Below are 20,660 nucleotides of genomic sequence, written 5' to 3' on the forward strand. Positions count from 1 at the left end.
TTTCCGTAAACGAACATTTTAACATTTTTTTAAAGAATTGTCTTTTTAAAATTTAAAAGGCCTTACAAGTTATTTTAACAATCGTTGCTCCTTAAATAGCCCAATTCAGAGGTGTTGTGGAGTTTTGGAATCACCTCAGAAGTAGTTTTAAGCTACTGCCTCTTGAAGGCTTGTAGTGGATGTTCCTAAGTGAAAAAAACTGAAAAACTTATCCTCTCATAGGTTTTGGCATACAAACAGAATGGAAGAATCAATCAATAAATTACCATGTAAATTAGATTTAAGTACCATTCGAAAAAAGCAAATACTTTTTTCCAATGACGAAATATTCTTAACACGCACAATAAGTGGAATCAGTGATAAACATTGTTCGCTAGACACTACTAATAATTATCTAAAAATCTATGTAGAGACTCTCTAACTGAAGATGATGCTGAGTTCTGATCTAAAACAATACATCCTTTTATATTAAACAAAAAGGGGGAAAAACCTGGAACTGTGTTGTCTATTAAGACATTTTGGCGATTTTCCAAAAATTTATTGTAGATACAGTAAGCCCTGGTGTGATTTTCTCAGATATTTCTTTGCAGAATCACGGTAGTTTTTAAGAATTGATATTTATTAGTTTTCCATTTATGAAATAAATTATAGCAGGAAGGCTGCAATTTTTCAAACCGAGATATGTAGTTTGGAAGTTTTACCAACGACCTGGACTACACTGGAAAAAAAAAACATTGGATCTAGAGCCCAGACTCTTAAAAACATCGACAAGAAAAAATACTCTTGATTCAATCGGATTTTTGCTTAAATCAAGAACCAAGCCTCTTAATTTGAGCGGGTTCCCTATTGATTTAAGCTTAAATCTGATTGAATCAAGAGTATTTTTTCTTGTCAATATTTTCAAGAGTCTGCACTCTAGGTCCAATGTGTTTTTTTTTTTTTTTCCAGTGTGGATTAGAGAGTCAACATTAGTTCCGTGCGGAATGGGCTCCTGTGCGGTGGTTCGGTTTCCCGTAAATCTGCGGCAGCTTAACACGGGACAAATTAAGAGCAACAGACTACACTTACGCGGCATATCAATCACTCCCCTTAGTTGGCGACAGTGCGAACACTCCGGCGCGGGATGAAAAACCGATTCAAATTCGTCATCGTCCACTCCGGTGACAGACGTCAAGTTTTAATTTATCTCCCCAAAACACCGAAAGCGCAACAAACGAAAACGGCAGGAGTCGTCCGCCCCCTTCCCTCGCGACTCTCGCCTCGGGGCCGAGGGAAAAAACCTTAAGTGAAGCGCTATAAAAAAGAGGGGTCGTGTTTTTGTCAAGGCGTTCGAATGGAAAACGCACATTTTTAACAGGTCTAAAAGCGTCTTCCACTTTTTTGGATCCTCGCTGCACTCTCTGGAGACTCGAGCATTGATTCGAGCCCTTTCTGGGTTACTTTTTTAAGTAGACGGTAAATTACCGAAACGTTACTCTCTAACGTCTAAGCCCACCCACTTCTAATTTTAGCATTTTTGTGTCTATGGGTTCTACACGAGTTGCGTATCACATGATGGAAACAGAAAATTAGAGAATTCTGGTAAGAAGCCGTACCCACATTACGTAATGCACCTTTTCGGCAGTTTTGACCCCCCTCCCCTTTCTGTAACGTAGGTACCTATCCTTTAATACGTTCAGACAAAATGGCGTAACGCTCTTCTTGACCAACCTCCTCCGCCCCCCCCCCCCGCCCCCAGGAAGGATCCCTGACGATGGTTATTTAATATGATCCTTGATAATTTAAGGACGATCCCTGAAAAGGAAAATATTCCACGAATTTGGAAATAAAAATTAAAAAGCCTGGAAATATAGAAATTCTTAGAAAAAGCTATGGATCCTTTGATCAATTTTCCTTGTGTCGCAGGTTCCAAGTTTTGTAGCTAAACTTTACCATGATGTATGAGTATAGAGACTTTAACAGTTTTGAGTTTGATTCTTACATAATTTCTAACTTAATGCGGTTGGTAGAAGTTGATAATTGTTTTGTTATTCCTCTTGGTGTAAACATGTGACTTCTAGTTTCATCTGTAGATGTTCCTCATTCTTGAACTGTACATTTGGAGTAAAAGTTGATTCTGTTCCTAGGCGATTGAATACAAAATGTTGATTAAAATTTACCATCTCATGATTCGCAAGTTGACATCCGATCATTTTTTCTACCGAAATTTAATAGTAAAAACAAAAATAACGCTATCATTTAAATCAACATTAGGCCTCTCTTGTTTATTTTTTTAGTTAATACATTCAACGATATCCAAGCGTGGCAGAGGATAAAAAGTAGGAATAAATTAATAATGAGTGATGTATGCACTTCTATACTTGCTAAAAATCTATAATAAATATGATAAATTTTAAGCCGCAGTAAATTCTCTGCTAAACTGAACGCAAGGTAAAATAGGTTCGTGATTCGGTAGCTGGTCGACGACACTAGTCGAATATTAAGGCGGTCCGGGCTGAAGGAGCGAGAATTTATTTTCGAAATTTCAAAAAGTCATTATTCACCGTTCACTGTCGTGGCTGTCGTCTGAAAAACCGGTCGGCAAAACAGTAGTTCACTTCACACGCTTCATTATTGCGAAAATGACAGAATCCTCCGGCGAATTACTGATTAATCGAACTTGTTTAAATCAAAAGGAACTATCTCAATTTCAACATGGGCCCTGAGGCCCATTCGATTACATGCACGACAGGGTTCCTGTCAGAATTAGGATAATTCCTTTTGATTTAAATGCGTCCAATCGACACTCCGCGGGCATAAACCGTGGCTAGTGATGAATCCGCACGGCGAAATCAACATTTTTGTGTTGCTTAAATCAAAAGGAACTATCTCTATTATAACATGGGTCCTGAGACCCATTAGGTTAAAAGCACGACAGTGATCATGTCAGAATTAGGATACTTCCTTTTGATTTAAAGATGTCTAATCGACGACTAGTGGTCCATCTACACGGCAAAATCAACATTTTTGTGTCTAGGTAAGAATTTTATCGCGACAAAGACATTTGCATATCTTCACGGGAAGCGAGCTGAGCGCCATTAGGAGGCTTTTACGGCCGAGGCAGCGTGTGGAGCTTTGATTTTGTGAAAAATATCCTCATCATCGTTCTGAAGGTGGGGGATTTGTAGCGTCAAATGCGGGACGCGAAGATTTCAGCCCAGGGGTCCATTTAGGGGGGCTAGAGGGCTATCGCTTGACGATCTGCCCGGCAACCGCCTTCGCCGTAGTCACCGTACCACCTACTGTTCCCTATCCGCGCTCCCATCATTCAATACGGCTCATCAAATAAAAACACTGTTGCCTCCTCATATGGAGAATCAACGGAAGGCGATCAAATCGCCGTGACATGACTCGAGAATGTCAGGTTGAGAGACTTTTGAAATGAAGTCCTGCAAAGGTGGAGGATTTACGATGCCACAAATTGTAGCTTGTAAAATTTTGCGAGAAAATTATGATTCTATAGACTTTTCGGTGCAGGTATAATCCCAAGCTCATAAAATGTTCTTGGAGTTGAGTTATAAAGAAAGTAGTATAAGAAGCAACTATGGGACACTTCATATTCCTATTCAACAAAATCGTTCTGCAAAAATGAGGCTACTAGTAGCCACGTGTTTTTACCGTGTTAGAAATTAGATATCGAATCTTGCAATTTTTCGCTCACGTGCATGGCAACCGTCGTTTTTGTAAAAACGCTTTTTGGATGTCAGAATTTTGGCATTTTCAGTTCAAATTTTAAAGGTCAAATTAATCCATTAAAATATAAAAGAGTGAGAGCACTAATACTAATATTGGTGAATGATGACTAGAATGTAAAATGATAGTTCGAACGTGTAGGTATCAGTGATTTTTCACGGACCCATTAAATATTTGGTTCATTGAGAGTATTGCAAATCCTGGCTGTAACTCTTACTGTCTTCGCAAGCGGCAAAATCACTGTTAAGAAGAATATTCTTATTAAAATAAATGTTACGTGCAAAGTTGCAAGCACAATCATTGCAGTCTCAAATTGCATGCGACAAACTTCTCAACACAGAAGTTACCCTTCAGATCATATCAATAAAGGAGCAAATCAATGTCTGCCTTCTGATATTGATATCAGTTCAGATATTTTCACTTGTAAGTATACCAAAGATTTGTGCAAGTGCCCGCCCATTCAAATAGTTTGTTGGTTCTGTCCACTCAACCGTGCGTGGCTGTAACTCTTACTGTCTTTACTCAGCGTTAAAATCACTAATAAAAAAACATTCATTTCTAAGGGGTGATATACATTAATCTACTTATGGCATCCTCTCCCTCTCTCTCTCTATGGATCTCAATTCTTTGAAAATTACTTATAATCAATGAAATGGACCGCGTCAAAAAAAAAAAAAAACACCGAGTCGCATGAAAGTTTGAACTAAATTAAGGAAGCTTGAAGTTTTATCTTCCACTATCACTCCACAAGACTCGAAGTTAAGGGCAAAACTTAACGAACATTTTCATATTCAAATTATTTTTTTTCGACTTGGACGAAAATCTACAACTAAATAAGATCAAAAGTATTCCCATCTCATTTTTTTTCAAAATACGACTTATAAATTTAGTGCGTCTCCGGTAAACCAGTGGCGACGCGTGAATGATCGATTATCGATATTTCCTCATTTGGAGCTACGGTAAAGAATCGATTATTAAGGTGCTTGTTGTGAACACCCTGTTTATCGATCCATTTCCACAGGCTTAAATGACAGATCAATCTATGTATCGCAAAGCACACCATGCCATTGCGGTAAACTCGATCGAAATGATCTGCTTTCGATAGGCAGCTTACAGCTTTCTTTATCGCGGAGGGTAATCATAATTTGAGGATTATATTGATTTATATTCTATAAATTGGTATCTACATTTATTTTCTTTTTTTGCTTTTAAGGGTAGGTATTCCAAAGCTGTGTTCCTGGTAAGGGTCAAAAACTGCGAACCCTAATAAGAGAGGGTGGAGGTTCCAGGGGCCGCAGCTGGTCCCGAAAAATATTTAAAATGCTCGGAAATAACACCCACTTGGATCCACGAGTTTCTCCCGCAGACATCTGTTAATCAGACGACTCCCCCATCCCCTCCGATCATTCCTGCCCCTCCCCACATCTTCACCCCGGTCTCCCACACTCCGACCCGAATCCTGGCTCCCCGACTTCACTTCCTCCGCTCGAAAACTGACTTATTCGGACGTATTTCTGCCGAACGGAACTATGTGCATTAAGACATGAGCCTTGAGACCCATAAGAATATACGCATAACAGGGCTCGCGTCATAATGCACATAGATCCGTTCGGCAGAAATACGTTCATTTTAAACCCCGACGAAGCTGAGCATTATGAAATTCCTTTTATAAATCCATACGTGCATTTCCTTACGCTTGACTTGGTGATTCTTATGAAGACAACAAACTCGGCTCACTCACACACTCACGCGGGGCCCGTAGAGACACTCCCACACAGCATCGACACATTGTAGGATCCCGGGGGCGAGATGAATGGCTTCGATAGGAGCTTGCATCTAAGCTGCCGTGCTAAGAGAAAACATCACATAAACCCTCCAACGTTGTCTAATTTCGCGCGATTAAAAATGTATTTTTGAGAAAAGTTGTAAATATCACTTTTTGAGATTTTCTGATAAAGGTTAGATTAAAATGTAAATAAAATTCGCTAAAAATGTCAGAGAGTAAAATTCACAAGTTTTTCTTGGAAATGTTGTATTTTATCAGAGGAAATTTGGCAATGTTTGAATACTCTTACGACGTTTTATCCTTAACATGGCATTGAGGCTCCGAGCGCGATAGTGCTCACGCCTAAGGAGTTCGAAATCCGTTTAAGCGTATTTATGTACGGCGTTATAATCCGCCGTGCCGGTGACGCATAAGTCTTTAAAAAATGTGGTAAAAGTCAAATTTATTTTAATAAGTCAGCTTAGCGCCCAGGTCTAAATGGGAAGCCGTGGCTGGGAGAGTCAACAGACGCCATTCATGCACTGCGAAATGCTCTTATCGGTCACAGTTCCAAAGAGCCGGGAGATTTAAGACGGAAACTTTTCCTTCGTCCGGGGCGCATACTTTGATTCCCTCGCCCTCCGCTCAGTCACTCTTTTCGTGATCCTTCATTCGAACAAGCCCCACTGTTTTGATCCCCCGATTTCCGCACCCGTTTCACGCCATCATCGGCAATGAGAAATGACCCTGTATGTAGTGAGGGAAGAACTTTGTTTGCTGAGAGCTTGCGGGGATATTTCCGATCCGGTGGTCATTTGGGCCCGTTCAAATAATACGTACATTGGCGGATCCAGCAAATTGGCAACATTGTTTTTGCCCCCATTTCAACCTATGGAAATGTATCGATTCTCTTGATCATATGATCGGACATATGATCATGAGACCCGTTGCAATGCGGATTCTCTCTGATTACGTAAGCTATTTTGGACTAATTGTTGACCTCTTCCCCTTGTATAGGATACAAACAAGCCAACCCCCGCCCCCCTCCACTTTTGAACCACGTAAGTTCAGCTTGATACGTCCCCCTTTAAACTACGTAAGTTTGGCTTGATCCCCCCGCAAATTTTTTCCAAAGAATAATGTTAGAAACCTGATAAATTACGAAAAAAGTTATTCCTGTTGGAAAGTATACATTTTAATTTTAAGCGGGAGGTTACCGCAACCCTCGGTCCGACCCCCTTCCCCCTCTTCTCGTATGGGACATCGCCAGTCAAACTCATTGTCAAACTTCCTCCCTTGCCTAAGTGGCCAACGTAATACATACGCTATCCCAAAAGTTTTACATCGGTCCAACGTATTTCTATGATCCAGAAAAAAACGTTGTAGCAAGTCGCAGTTTGCAGGGTTCTGCACATCAAGTATGCAGCAACAAAATGAGCTAACGATCACAAATGATCACATTTTGTGAAATATTGATCGTGACGTAGCATGTTTATGGGGACGTGTTCCGCGGATCCTATCAGATTTTAGGACTTTTTAAGGGGAGGAAGCAAAGTTTAAACATCAGATATGTTTATTAAAAGAGACGAACGAAGTATCTTCAATGAGGTTTCCATACTTTTTTACTCCTCATCTGACGATTTCAAGCTTTTCCTTTCTTTTTCAAAGTATAGTCTTTCAGCTACGGTTAACAAAAGCATATTTTCTTCTTATTTGGAACAGCTTTTGGGTAGTTCCATGATAACTGGAATAGTTTTGTCGCTATAACAGACAACACATTTTTCGGTCATATTTTTAGTAGTAATGATAATCACACGAATTTTTTTGCATTAATCTTCACAGAGTTACGTGTTATGACGTTTTTCAAATATTTACTGCTCTACTTTTCAATTTTAATATATAAATGGCCGAAAATGTGCTCTCTGTTACGCTGACTTCTTACCGCGTAACAGACAGCACATTTCCGGAATTTACATACTATTATTTGAGAAGTAGAACAATAAATCATTAGAATATAATAAATAAATCAATCAATAAATCACAATAATAATCAATAAATCACATAGCCCTTTGAAGATTAATGCGATGAAATTCTAGTGATTGTTATTTTTACTAAAAATATGACCGAAAAATGTGTTCGAAAAAAAAAAAAAAAAAAAAAAAAAGGGCAACAAAACTATTCCAGTTATCGTGGAACTACCCTTATGTAGTTGAACGGCCCCTAATCTCACGATCGCTGAGATCACACAGGTTTTTTTTTTTTTTTTTTTTTTTTTTTTTTTTTTTTTTTTTATCTCTCTTTATATAGAGCTTACTCTTATATTCGCCAATCATATGACATCATATGACATTAAAGGCTACTAATTTATTGAATAGACATGCATCAAGCGGCCAAAATTTGAACCGTTTAACCCTTTTGGATCTTTTTTTGTGGGGAACTAGATCATTGCGTGACGGCACACAAGACAATATGACTGAGCAGATAGATGAAAAAGAAATTTCGCGGATTTTCATGGTATCACGATCATAAAATTTGTGTCGCAGCTCTTATACACCCCTCTAACCCTCCACCAACAATGTGGATAGACGTTGATGATTCACCCTATAAGTATCCCTATGTAATTTAATAATACACAATAGTCGAAAATCGACACAAAAGATCTGAATCGTCTGTAAGCAACAAACCATAGCGCTTAAACTTCGACTTGTCAAAAAAAGTAATGCAATTTTTTTGAACAGAGAGGTAGTAATGTTACTGAGCAGAATCATGTGATCAGAGCTAAAAGTTGCCGTTTTTTTCTCATTTCATTCCAAGAAGTTTCAATAAATTTTAAGAAGGGCTCTATACGAGTTCCTTAACACGCGGTGGCGTGGCTTAACGAAAATTGAATTTTTTCTCAAATTGCATAGAAAGAGAAAATTAAGAATAAAAAGCGTATGCTCTTTTTCAGAACTACTTAAATATGAGTACCTAATAAATGGTTTTTACACATTCGAGTCAGTGACGATTGCTTTTCTCGAAACATTGACGTTTCGAGAGTTTCTGGTCTCATGCATTTCCAAACGAGTTGTCCATTCATTGGGTGACGGTTTTAAAAATTGATTTTAAAAAAATACAAAATAAATAAAAAAGTAAGTAAGAGCTAAAGACACTTTCCTGGAGAAAATAAAGAGGAGTGAACTAAGTTTTTTGATAAATATCAAAAAACATAAGTGTTTTTTCATATCATGAAAGTGGCAGAATAGTCAAAATGATATCAAACGTAACCGCTGGAAAAATTCAGAAACCCTTCGAGTCAAAAATAAAGTTTGAGAGGGAACTAAGTAAGTAAGAAAGGAGAACCAAAGAAGGGAAAAGAAAAAAATTACCTAAGTTGCTGTCTGTAAAAATTAATTGTTTTTAGTTAAACTGAATTCATACTTCGGAATCAAATAAGTGCTGTTTGCATTAAAATAATAACAAGAAATATGTGCGATAGAAAGGACTCTAGTCCCTGCCACTTTCCTGAAGTAAAATGTGATATTTATAATAATTGTAATATTGTTGAAAATATAAATTAAATTAATATAATTTAAGTTTTTTTTTAAAATTAATGATCTGAAACTGTATGAAACTGTAAAAAAGACACAAAGCGTTTATTTTATTTAAATAAAGTAAACTTGAGGCAAACTGATTAATATACAGCTAAGTCCCAATAATTTTTTTGAATAAATTGATCAGTTATTTTTAAAGCCTTAATTTAATATTTTAAAAATATGTATGTATATATTTTGCTTAAGATTTTATTCACTCTCAGCCAAGCCAACCCGGTGAAATGAAGTAAACTATCACTTTAATGAAGGAGAAGTAAATAAGCAAGTCACAAAATTCCTAAAGTGATTTAAGGAGACAAAAAACCTTAAAAATGATCTAAAAGTTCTCAAGGCAAAAGGAACACCTTTTTTTGCGAAAGCCGGCCGCTAAAATATGTGTAAACGTAACCCATGCCCACGAACGCCATGAGTGAAGAAGCTGGTGGAGTTCAGACACTAATTGTAAGTTAAAGACTGGAGCGGTACCAGGCCACACCTTCACTCATGCCTCACTCAACAGGGGATGCCCCTCGGACCCCCCCCCCCCCCCCCCTCCGTGCTTGGGGCCCGGACCTTAAAACTGGTACCAGGGCCCGAGATGGGATGTGGCGGGTCTGGTTAGGGATGATTATCTGTGCTCCTCATATACCATCGGTGATTAGTGTGGGTTTTACAAAGGAACTATAGCAATTCGAAATGTAAATAAGGAAAACTGGCTAAATTGATAAAGCGACTTTGACATGACATATCAATGAAACGGTGACAGTCTTCATCAATGGGCCACCTCACCTCACAATGAGCTCATTGCACCAGCAGGCGCCGTACACAAGGATAAACTAAAAAAAATCGAAACGGAACGAGGAAATTGTGCTGAAATGATAAAACAATGCTGCGACCCCCTATTATCATTCAGCCTCATTTTCCTGGTTCATTTTTTGATTCTCTCTATCTTATCTTTGTGCATGGCGCCTCGCGGATGGATCGTGTGCCCATAAGACTCAAAATTAGTGACATGAGGATGAATCCTTACAGCCCAGAACTTCCAATGTCTTGCGCGGCAAAAGTATGATAGAATACGAGCCCTACCTTAGAACTTTGAACTCGTAAGGTAGTCTGCCTCCAGCTCCAAATTGCTCCCGGTTTTTTGAGAATAGGCACTCACTACGACAAAATTAGGACTTAATTTAAGGATCACAGGATCTTTGGCGCGAAAACCTAAGCACAAAAAAACACGCACGCGGCTGTCACCACTTGATATCAGGGTCTCCCGAGCACTGACATGTTGTTGCATTTTCATGGCCGGCATGATTTCATCATTTCGGCGCGCTGTCGAAAATGGAGTGATAAATGACCGATGGAAGTAAACAGTGAGAAAATTGAAAATTTAGAGTTCCAAAGTACTGGTTTACCGGCTAATAAGTGTCTGTCCAATTTTTATCAAGGATGGTGGTAGTATTTTATTTTTAGGAGATGCAAGATCTAATGATGAGTTTTCTTTTGTTTTAGTTGTGTGGATTCGGCAACCTAGTTGCTGCAGCCTTGACCGTAAAATGTCACGTGGCACCTGATAAGGGAGCTAGAGCTCCTTCGGAGGAGATGAAAAGTACTCCAGTCATAACATCATCGATTGGTATCTTGGATGTCCGCACATTCTCGCGGTAGCAAGATTTAGTGATTGTGGCCGATCAATGAACTCAAACTCAATGGTAAAACTAGTTAGCACATCGATACGACTTGCTTTTAGCTCGAAATGACGCCGAATTTATTCTGGTCCCATTCACAAGGGCTTTGTTGCATAATCTTGAAGTAATTATGCCAATAATATTAAGATGTATGTTTCGCTCAATATATAGGGTGTGCCATGAGAGCAGCTAGACTGCATATGAAAGTTTTACGTGTCGAAATAATAATTTTTTCTCCCATGAAGTTTTATGTAAAAGCGCTCCCAGTCGGAAGAGCGTAGATTCCCCTGAATTTTGGGCACAGTTATGGACCAAAACTACTGAAAAATAACTATAGTCCCTCCCCCATGATTTTCAGCACTATAGTACGGTGGGTACGATCAAAATCGACGATTTTTTGATTGGAAATTGCCACTTCGGGAGGTCATACTAGATGAAAAAATAAAAGTTTTTGTCCGTAGAACCACTTTCAAATCCGTGCAGGATCCAAGATGGCGGCCGTTAAAGATGGCGGCCAAGCGCTTTTTTGAAGTGCTATATCTCTGTTGCTAATTGTCCGATTTTGATTTTCTTTTTTTCAAGTGAGAGCTAAAAGGGCCTAGAATATGAATAAATTATAACAGATTCAACTTGGCCAACAATTTGTCCAAAATTTTACAAAAAATTTTTTCCTTGAAAATTCCGAAAATTTCAAAGCAAAATAACTTTTAATTGAGCAGGAAAATTGATATTTTCTCTTCAGTAAAAGAGATGGGTCTTGATCTCGCGTTTAATTTGATACCAAAACCATTTTTGTGCTACGAGTAGTTAGCCCGCGAGAGCCATTTAAGTGTCGCGCGATCGGCCGCGGCGCGCGATTTCCACCCCGCGTTCATGGCCACGGGCGCGCTTCACACGTGTAAAACGCGCTGTATCTCTCCAACCGTTCGTTCGATTTTCAAACTTTTGGTCTCGTTTGAAAGCTACTATAAAGACCTTTTCAAATAATGTGCATTTTTACATTTACCTTTAAATAATTTGCCATATTATGAAAAAATACGTGAATTTTTCAATTTCGATCATCTTAACAGCCGTTGATTTTTTGTTTCTGGGCGCAATTAGAGCCCTTTACTTTCTTGAGGTGGATAGAGGATTTTCTGACCTTCAAAACGATACCAAAACCTTTTTTTTGTGACGAATAGAAAACGCGTGAGGACGGTTTTGGTCGCGCGCTCGGGTAGAGGTTCGCCACTTATGCGCCGTGCAACCTCGCGTCGGCCCGCGTTCATGCGCTACAGAACTGGAATATTCGCTGTTTTTTGATCATTCATCGCAAAATTTTCATGAAAATTGTTAATTTTGAAAAATCCTTTCATGCCCTCTTGAGACGAAATGAATACCTATAATAAAAAAATAAATACTCTGGTTAACATGATAAATATGAAAAAATGTATAACGAACTAATTACTATTCCTTAAGTTTTTATGAGATGGAGATGGATGAAACCGCAACAAATTTGATTCTTTATTTGATTCATTACACTTTTAAACGACGATATATTGCCGATAATCAGCATTCTCATGGAATTTTAAGAACGATTTCTACAATTTTCTCGCTTAGAGGCGAACTCTACTATTTAATTAAAATTGATCGCAAAATGATCAGCGGGCTTAGAATCCTTCCCTACAACCAAGTGCATAGTGCACGTGGAAAACTTTTCCGATGCAACAGCGGCGTTTTTCCCTCTTTCGTCCTCAAAGGCACTTCCAGACCCCTGTTTTCAAACCCTGGAAAAATATACCTGCATGTCGCCTCTATTTTTGGCGGTAAATAGAGGTTTTCCTAGCAGACGCAGGGGCGGATATAGGTTTTCTTTAATTACGCTGGTAGATATGATATGAATGATAAACCGCAACAAACTTGATTCATTATGTAATTTATCTCGATTTTAAAATGGGGATAAAACGGCGATTATCGGCATTCTCGTGGAATATTAGCTATGGTTTATACAAATTTCTTGCTTAGATCAGTCGAGCTGGTCACAGAAACGTGTTCTGATGCTTGAATCTTGTAAAGCAGCTAAAAATAGTAGGATCTGTTCCAACAGCAACTCTCAAAGTTCAATGTTAACCGAGATATCGTGCTTTGAAAAATTCGATTCATGCCGTTACACCCACGGAGGAAGTGAAACCCTTAGTTTCCTCCAATTTGCTTTCATCCGAGTTTCACGCATGTTTCAATTTTGTTTCACGTTGAGTAACCAGTGAAATTGTGTGTCAGCCTGAAAAATGAGAGCACGGTGGAAGAAACCAAGGGTGTCACTATAGTAGTGACACCCAAGCGGTATCCAAAGCGGTACCGCTTTGGATGACGTCATCAACCGGATTTTTCAAAGTTGGATATCTTGGTTAATATTGATCGAAGAAAGCTTTTGTTCGTACAAATCTCTTTGTATTTAGCTGATCCACAAGAATCGAATGTCAAAACACGATTCTGTAACCAGCGCAACTGACTCATTAAAATTGATCGCTATAAGGTCAATGTGTTTAGAATCCTTCCCAACAACGAATCTGGGAACTCCAAAAAGTTCACGTAGTAGAGTTTCTTCGGACTTTCAATTTTTAGGAAACTCTCATATCCGAGCATCATATCAGCCACGATAACCCCCCCCCCCCCCCTCTTTCACAATGTGCCCGATAACCGCCCTGCATGACATTTAAGGCACACTAAGGGGGCATCGATGATGTCCTCCGCGTGAATAGGATTTTTTCAAAATTCGATCAATTTATAATAACTTTTGTTAAACTATTACTGCGATGACTAATACGAGCACCTCCAGAACATTGCGTGCAGATGAAAGTGCATTGAACTTGAGCTTTAACACAGGAGCATCTCTTTGTGCAGGCAGACTTGCAATTGCATTTAACAATCTCCCGACAGTCGTTCCAAATGGAAAGAAGATTTGACCAGATGAGTAACCAGCTTTTTCTCTTTTCGATCAACTCGTACTCCTCACGGCCAGGAATTTCTTTTTCTGGAGACAAAGCGCGTTCCCAAACATACCTTACCTGGTCAGCAGCGCAAAGAGTGTGCTGCTTTAATGAACCTTTTGTGGGGTGCAAATTATGAAGTTCCCTATTTTTGGTGTAAGTAGAAATTTTCTCAGCAGATGCAGGGGCTTATTTGCTGCTTTTTCGTAGTAAGGACGGCTTAATCAAAGAAAACCTATATCCGCCCCTGCGTCTGCTAGGAAAACCTCTATTTACCGCCAAAAATAGAGGCGACATGCAGGTATATTTTTCCAGGGTTTGAAAACAGGGGTCTGGAAGTGCCTTTGAGGACGAAAGAGGGAAAAACGCCGCTGTTGCATCGGAAAAGTTTTCCACGTGCACTATGCACTTGGTTGTAGGGAAGGATTCTAAGCCCGCTGATCATTTTGCGATCAATTTTAATTAAATAGTAGAGTTCGCCTCTAAGCGAGAAAATTGTAGAAATCGTTCTTAAAATTCCATGAGAATGCTGATTATCGGCAATATATCGTCGTTTAAAAGTGTAATGAATCAAATAAAGAATCAAATTTGTTGCGGTTTCATCCATCTCCATCTCATAAAAACTTAAGGAATAGTAATTAGTTCGTTATACATTTTTTCATATTTATCATGTTAACCAGAGTATTTATTTTTTTATTATAGGTATTCATTTCGTCTCAAGAGGGCATGAAAGGATTTTTCAAAATTAACAATTTTCATGAAAATTTTGCGATGAATGATCAAAAAACAGCGAATATTCCAGTTCTGTAGCGCATGAACGCGGGCCGACGCGAGGTTGCACGGCGCATAAGTGGCGAACCTCTACCCGAGCGCGCGACCAAAACCGTCCTCACGCGTTTTCTATTCGTCACAAAAAAAAGGTTTTGGTATCGTTTTGAAGGTCAGAAAATCCTCTATCCACCTCAAGAAAGTAAAGGGCTCTAATTGCGCCCAGAAACAAAAAATCAACGGCTGTTAAGATGATCGAAATTGAAAAATTCACGTATTTTTTCATAATATGGCAAATTATTTAAAGGTAAATGTAAAAATGCACATTATTTGAAAAGGTCTTTATAGTAGCTTTCAAACGAGACCAAAAGTTTGAAAATCGAACGAACGGTTGGAGAGATACAGCGCGTTTTACACGTGTGAAGCGCGCCCGTGGCCATGAACGCGGGGTGGAAATCGCGCGCCGCGGCCGATCGCGCGACACTTAAATGGCTCTCGCGGGCTAACTACTCGTAGCACAAAAATGGTTTTGGTATCAAATTAAACGCGAGATCAAGACCCATCTCTTTTACTGAAGAGAAAATATCAATTTTCCTGCTCAATTAAAAGTTATTTTGCTTTGAAATTTTCGGAATTTTCAAGGAAAAAATTTTTTGTAAAATTTTGGACAAATTGTTGGCCAAGTTGAATCTGTTATAATTTATTCATATTCTAGGCCCTTTTAGCTCTCACTTGAAAAAAAGAAAATCAAAATCGGACAATTAGCAACAGAGATATAGCACTTCAAAAAAGCGCTTGGCCGCCATCTTTAACGGCCGCCATCTTGGATCCTGCACGGATTTGAAAGTGGTTCTACGGACAAAAACTTTTATTTTTTCATCTAGTATGACCTCCCGAAGTGGCAATTTCCAATCAAAAAATCGTCGATTTTGATCGTACCCACCGTACTACTACTAGATTCATTCATGGCCTCACAAATATCGAAGTCTCATATTTCCTGTTGTTTCAAAGAGAGATTCTTATCCCGACATTTTTAGAAGTAATTCTTATTGATCCACAAGGAAATTTTTCTCGGTGTGAAACTCTCCTCTATAACTTGAGTTTCTGGTACTTCTGAGGTGATGGATGCATTTAATTTCAAAAAATCATGGGTTAAGAGAGAGAGAGAGAGAGAGGGCTATGGCCATGTTTCATGAGTATTTGTTCATAGCCACCGTCAAAACTAATTGTTTATTCGTTCGAAAATCTGCGGAGCCACAGGAAGCACTTCTAAGGAAAAAACTTTTTAAAAGCAATCTATCTTATTTTTACGCATAGAATACGCCCATGCGCATGCAGTCTGGCAGTTGAATCCCGGAATAAATTGTATAAATTTAAGGGAAAAAAGAGAGAATAGAAAACAGAGAACAAATATCGAACTAAAATATAACTAAAAGAAATAATTAGCGGAGGGTTGACATATTTATCAAGCAGACAGCAACAGCTTTTGTATTTTTCAATGTTTAAAAAAAAAGTAAAAAATAAAAAATTGCGCGAGTGCTAGGATAGGGTACCGCTATTTTTCAGTGGAAGATAACAAGCTGAGAGGCATGCGAAACTTGGGTATTGGCGAAATGGTGGCACTAGTCTCAGTGCCGCATTTATGAACTCACCTGGTGCGAGGTTGATATAGGCGGCCTGTAAGGGAAGGTTTGAGAAATATCCAAAAGGCGAAGAAAGACCCAGGAGAATACCCACAAAAATTTTCAAAAATTTTAAGTCTTTCATTCGATATTTTAAGAATATTTAGTGATTTCCACCCCTTTATTTACGGAAAATGAAATGGAAAACTCAAAATTTATAATAATATAAATTTCAAATAGAGCCTAAACAATTCAAGAATGGCATATGATACCAGAAGAAAGGTAAGTAAAGCGCGACATCAAGGACAACATTTATGAATAGCATCAGGTCAATCAAAGCTTCAAAGCTCTTGAAGTTATCTAATTTGATAACTATTCGCGCTCCTGGATGTGTTTGTTGCCTACACATCAAAATTGAAGGCAAACTTCAGACAGCTTATACCTACCAATCAATCACCTCAACAACATCATTTATAGGTTCAGTCAAAATTTATGGAGCTATATAATTGTGTTTTTAGGGAATAGGTAACTATTTGCGCTCCGTGGTATGTTTGTTGCCTATGCTGCAAAATTGAAGGCGACCCTTAAATAGAAGATATCTGTAAATAAGTTCTTGTATCGTCTACTGGTTCTGGAAAAGTCTATCAAGAGAAACAATTGTAAGTTTTTCAATAGGTAACCATTAGCATACGTTAATCGGTTCCGTTAAAGAATATAGCGGGTGCAAGGTGACTATATTTTCGAATATCTTGCGATCGTTATTCGTGGTATATTGTACCTTTTCGTCGTATTTTTTTTATCCTCTCTTTCATCTTTTCCCCTCCCTCTTATCTTTGCGTCTTGATTTTGATGGCACATGGTGCGCAGCTACTTTTCATGTGCCTACCTTAATCATTACCTAATTCATTATTTTCAAAAAATGTGCTTGCAGCTGGCATTTAAATGTATACAATATCCACATCGATTTACATCAGGACTGTACATAAGATCCGAATGATGGGGAGCGGAACTGAAACCTTTTGAAAAAATGTTCTCTTTCTTTTTACGATAATCGATGAAGGATGAAAATAAGGACGAAGGAAATGAGAAGACCTTTTGAGCAATTCTTTAGAAATTAGATCCCTCAAGCCCTCTTCATGAGCTTAATACTGCCGCACTCCCTAGTTAATACCCGCAATTTTATTTTATTTGTTTTTATTTTTATTAAAATCAAAAATCCGAAAGGAAATATATTGTTTTTATCGATATTTCTGCAACCCTCGCAAAAAACCCGAATAGCTTTTCGAAAACGAAAACGGAAATAATTCCTAATTTGAAAGCTCTGTCACTGTTTCCACTCAAAGAATACACGACAATGCGTTCAGAAGCCAGCAAGAGGTCCCAAAAAAAAAAAAAAAAACCACAACGCTTAAAACTGGCCGCGGTCGCAGAAAAAGCTCGGAATTGTTTTGCGAGCCGGGGGATGAGGGTGGTCGGAGGAAAAAAGAAAGAATTAAAGTCGCATGTGTCAGGAACGGGGGAGAGGAGCAGAAATGCAGATTAAAACAACGAATGCAGATGGGGCTAGCGCCGGGGTTGCTGAATAGCAGCGATGAAGGCTGCCCTACTGAGCAAGAACCGCATATATCCGATAGAAACCCTGCGAAGATAGGCGGTTTTTCTCGCGCACGATGGAAGGGGAGGGAGTCTCCGCGAAACGGTGATTAAAACACCGGCTACGGTTTCATTAACACGAACCGGAGGAAGAGGAAAACTCGTCGCATGGCGTCGCTTTGAGGTCTACCATCATTTATCATTTCACCCATGCGCTCCGTCGCAGTGACGTCATTTGTGTGGGTGTCTAAGCAACCACTCGCTAAGGTAAGCCCACCTCAACGGCACACAGCTAATGGCCGTCGTGTAGTTAGCAACGGGCTCGAGGGGTTGGAACCTCAAAACTTGAGTGCATTTTTTTTCTCCTCTTCTTGTTTTTGTTTTTTTTTTTTTTTTCATTTCTCTTTTTTACAGGAAATTTTGACGAAGTCCAGGTGGAAAGGTTCGTCCTGGACTAAAATGAAACCGCAGTAAGGCTGGCCAAACAGCTACTCATTTGACACTTCCAAACTCATCTTAACTGGCTCCGCCATTCTTGAAGGTTAATAAAAGCCAGTTTGTTCGAGAGAATAAGTTAATACTTCGATTTTCACAAATCGAAAAAAAATTTTTTTTTGATTAACCGACCAATAAGCCTAATGGAGCTCTTGTATGTGTAAGGAATTTTCGATTTAAGTACTAATTTATATGTATAGTCTCGCGAGAAACACGATTGTGCCACTGGTTTTGTCTGAAACAAACTCAAAAAAAGCTCTCAAAGCTGAGGCCATAGTGGAGGGGATATCCCACGGTACCCTGAGAGTCCACCTCTATATCAAGTCAAACACTCCATGCAAAAATAGGGAGCAAATACATTCGCAGGTTGTCATGTTTCCAGATTTTGAGTACCCAAACAGAGTGTCAACCCGCTAAGGTATATGCTCCCTATCTTTTCATGGAGAGTTTGACTTGATGTAGGGTAGCGTGGGATAACCCCTCCAGTATGGTTTCAACTTTGAGAGCTTTTTATGATTGTCGAAATTTTTTCAAAGAAAACCAGTGGCACCATCGAGCTTCTTGCGAAATTTTACATTTTCACAATCAGTACTTGAACCGTAACTCGTGATACATAAAAGAGCTCCATTGTTTAGTAGTGAAGCGGAGTTACAAAAATTTCGGCGAAAAGATTGAGCCCGCACCTTTGCTGTCAGGATGAATCTTCGTTATTCAAATCGATATGAAGAAAACTGATAGATGTTGTCGGAACAAAAGCCAGCATCGACAACCAATTTCGCAAATTCCATTATTACAGACTTAAAATAATGCTAAAAATTGAAGCGTGACAACGCCTGGAATCATTTACCAGCTCAATTTTTTTACGAATTCTCCTATCTTTTACAGCTGAATAGAGTCGTAGACGGCCCTAAACGTGATGGTATTTTAAATTTTTAAACTTTTTCGAGCAATTTCTTATTTGTCTTTCGCTAAAAATTACATTCAGTGTCTTCCGGTCGATCTAATGGTGAAAGGATGTTAAAAGTTTAGTCGGAACGGTACACAACCCATCATTGACATCGAGGAGTGTTGATAAAGGGGTGAAATCACGAGAGAGGAGGTAGGCGGTAGGAACTGGAACTCCTATCATAATTCTTTTAACTGTCAGGATCTCTTTCCCTGGCACTTCCTCCCCTCCTGTCTCTATCTATTCTCAAGCACTTGCACTTACATTCTCATTTGAGTCGGCGTCAACATTAATCATTTTTCTCGCACAAAGTTCGCGGGAAGCCGAGAGTTTCCGACAGATTAGTACGCGTGTTTTCTGCGCTAAGCTCCGATAGATAAAGAGCTGACGCGCGCAAGGTGCAGAAAATCCAGAGGTAATTTCGCACCAGTCACGCTCTCTCTTGGCGGCGCTATGTGACTCTCATAGCTATTATTTTCCTCGTCGAGTACAATTATTACTTGTCGAAAATTTATTAACCTTCCCCTCGCCGGTCAGGTTATCGATACGTTCGTATTTTGTCGAGGGCTCCTACTCTAATAGGTTTTCATGGAGACTTACATGAACTTGGCTGTCCGAGAAACGCTGCGAAGGAGAGAGAACCTAGCTCATCTTGCACCAGGATCCCCTCCAAGTCATATGTGCATTATAAGATATATAATTTGCCACTCCAAAGCAGCTGTGGAGGATTGGACAGAGTTATTTACCCATCAAAAATTGGACAAGATACGATGGACGCATTAGAAATTTCAACTCAGGCCACTGTTTTTAAATGGGCAAAAGTCAAAAAAAACATGTTTTTTGAAAGTTCCTGAAGAGAAAATAAGCACCCTACACCGGACCGTCCCTGCGCGAAGTTTCACATTATTTTCACATTATTACTATTTTCTCTAGCTCTGTGCTTTGCACTTGATCCGCCATTTTTACACAAAAGATGTACGCACACGAAAGGAGTCCGAAAATGCAATAAAAATGATTTCGATAAAATTGGACCTCTGCCCTTTTAAAAATGGTAGATTTGAAAGACATACAATGGAATTTAATTGAGGACATACGTAACGTGATGGCGGCCATTATTACCATAACGTGGAGTTGCGGAACTGCGGTGACTTATCTGTATCATAGTATATCCTCTAGCTGTATACTTTTTAAGGCGGGAAGCTCCAAGATGCGCAAATTTTCTACGCAGATTGTGAGGTAGGAATAAATTTCAGATTTTCTCTATGCGCTCATTATGACCCTCAAGCGATTCTTCTCAAGAGAATATCCTTTATTTACGCTGACAAAAGTTTGCATTTGATTCTCTCCTCACCTGAATCTAGGAACTCCCCACCTAAAATTGAATGAATCTGTTCTTTTGAATTAAGCTCACCCAAGGCTGAGATGGATATTACGTGAGGCCACCATTAAATAACCCCCCGGTTAATACGAGCCTGGGAGGATCATTACCGCAATTCCGTCGGAAATCACCGAAAA

General features: G+C 39.1%; 1 protein-coding gene across 3 annotated transcripts in view; it reads right to left on the bottom strand.

Moving 5' to 3' along the window:
* The window catches only part of hth (Meis homeobox homothorax), a 386,117-nt gene extending 375,678 nt beyond the window's left edge, over nucleotides 1–10,439 (bottom strand). For 2 of the 3 annotated variants that reach the window (XM_072301818.1, XM_019061762.2), the window contains exon 1: nucleotides 10,157–10,438. The gene's annotated coding sequence lies outside the window, so the exon portion shown is untranslated. Of the gene's footprint in view, nucleotides 1–10,156 lie in introns of all 3 variants that reach the window. The other variant, XM_072301815.1, reaches the window with a different exon arrangement.
* Nucleotides 10,440–20,660: the final 10,221 nt, after the last annotated feature.

This window comes from Bemisia tabaci, chromosome 6, assembly GCF_918797505.1.
Source record: "Bemisia tabaci chromosome 6, PGI_BMITA_v3".
NCBI classification, from domain to species: domain Eukaryota; kingdom Metazoa; phylum Arthropoda; class Insecta; order Hemiptera; family Aleyrodidae; genus Bemisia; species Bemisia tabaci.